This window comes from Gossypium hirsutum, chromosome D01 (genome assembly GCF_007990345.1).
Source record: "Gossypium hirsutum isolate 1008001.06 chromosome D01, Gossypium_hirsutum_v2.1, whole genome shotgun sequence".
NCBI lineage: Eukaryota > Viridiplantae > Streptophyta > Magnoliopsida > Malvales > Malvaceae > Gossypium > Gossypium hirsutum.
This window is the reverse complement of record NC_053437.1, coordinates 20,675,052-20,677,490: the sequence shown is the minus strand read 5'-3', so window position 1 is coordinate 20,677,490 and position 2,439 is coordinate 20,675,052.

The window sequence follows — 2,439 nt, the reverse complement described above, 5'->3', positions numbered from 1 at the left end:
TAATTTTTTTAATGATTGAATATAATTAAAATATATTAATTATAATTGAATTTTTTTATAATAACTTTATTTTTAAATCAACATTTTTTAACTAATAATTATAAATTAAATTATAATTATTTTTAAATGTGAATTTCATAATATGATAAAAAATAAAGGGTATTCTCATCAATTCAAAAAAATTTCCAAACTCATACTTTTATAGATAATTAAATTTAAAATAAAATATAACAATAAAATTAATTTATTTCACTTAATTAATAATTTTAAAATATATATTTACATAAATATATTTTTACTATGTTATCATATATCATATATATAATATAAAAGAAGTTACGGAACCATATATGAAAATTTTGAGTTCTATATTAATTCTTTAAATTTTAAAACATTTTCTTTTTTAGTTTTATTTAAAGTGAGTTCCGCATTTAAAATTAAGTTTTAAATATAATTTTTATTATTATTACATTAATTACAAAATCTAAATTATTAAACATTCTAAATAACTTCTCAATTATATTTACATTATTCATCCTCAATCCTCTTTCCTGAATTGTAATTTACTACTAATTACCATGAGCAAATTTAGATCTACTAACCATTTCCATGATTTTAGGTTGATTACTACTAATATATTAGCTATAAATTTTTTAAGGTTAAAGTTCTTGTATTATAACAATTATATTAAATTAGTTTCTTTATTACTAAATGAATCAATCTAGTTTTCATACTATTCAAAAAAATAAAATAAGTTCTTGAAATTTTATTTTTCCAAATGCAATTCAATTCAGAATAAAAAATTTTATTTACAAAACTATAAATACTTTAAATATATTAACTCTGTTAAACAGTTAATGATATTTTTTATACAGTAAATGTTAACTCAATTTTAATTTAGCCTTATTTAATTATTTTTAATAGTATGGGGACTAAATTGAGTCATTTAATATTAGAGGGATTTGATATACAATACAGGTAATTCCCATATACATTCACCAATTGTTTAACATAGAGGTAAAAAGATTTTTAAATATTATTTTTATGAAATTCTTCATTTTTTAAATCTTAGTTGTCAATTATTTTTAAATTTCAAAATTATATTAGCTATAAATTTATTTAATATAAAAAATGACTTTGTTGAATATATTTTTTATATTAAATATAATAAACATGTGCACTGCACTGATGCAAATTGATATATTAATTATAAATTTTAGAAAAAAGTATAAAATGATTTTAATATATTTTAATTGTTATATACAACTAAACTCATGCATTGAACTTGTGTTTTTTTGTCTAATTAGCCCACAACGGAAAAAAAAAGTTAACAACCTTTAACTTTGTTGACATCGCTTCCACGTGACAATATATGTGTATGCCACGTTACTAATTAATTATTATTTTAAAAAATTCAAAAAATTATTAAAATTATTTAAAATTTTTGTAAATATCAAAACAATGTTAAAATTATAAAAAAAATTATTAAAACTTGTTAGTAGGCAGGAACAAATTTTTTTGGGTAGAAAATGAAGGAAAAGAGGGGAATGAGGATGTAAGTGTCACGGGGCTAGACCTTTCGTCTCGCAATCCGTGCGGCCTTAGGTGATCCGTTCGTCCAAACTCGCCCAAGTCAGCCTTAACTCAAGTGAGGATTCTTTTAGAACTCCTCCAAGGCACCAAATATAATAGCGGAAGCGATTTATGCCAAAAGAATAACAACAAAGAACGCTCGCAAAGTGTTTGAGTAAATGCTCTCTATTTCTCTTATTCACAAAGAATAATGAAACAATGAATGGAGTGAGTACAACGGAGGGGGAGGCTCTCTATTTATAGTTGAGCTCCGCCAAAACCGACGGTCAAGATACATTTATATCGACGGATGAGATTTAACCATATCCCTTAATTTTAGGGATTTACAAGATAAGCCTTATCAAATCTAATCTAATCTTTACAAGATATGATTCCCTCTATCTTCTAAGATTAGTTACCATATTAGCCTAAGTTGCCATCTCTTCATTATCGGGCCAACTAGGCTTCAATCTGACAGGCTTGTCCAATAGCTCTTTGAATCGGGCCAGTTCTCGTAGGTCAAATGATCCCCATCTAAGCAATAGACCTCCATTGGATGCATTTGGTGCAATGGTCACGGGCTTTGAACTGCGGTCCGTGACTTTCTCCCCCACCAATTCTCGCAACGTCCTCGTTGCGACTTTCAAATGGCACTGACTTGATTCGCCTCGGTCTCGTCTCAACGCCTTAGCCTTTCCCTTGCTTCGAGACCTTTGCTTTGGCTTACGTCGCTTCTTCACTCGAACCGTCCTACTCGTTTGTACATCTCGATGACAAGAAGTTATGTCACTCTCTAGTCCACATTCTAACTTTGCTCGAATAGAATCCTCTTGATTCACCACACTTGGCTTCGCTTTGCCCATAGTC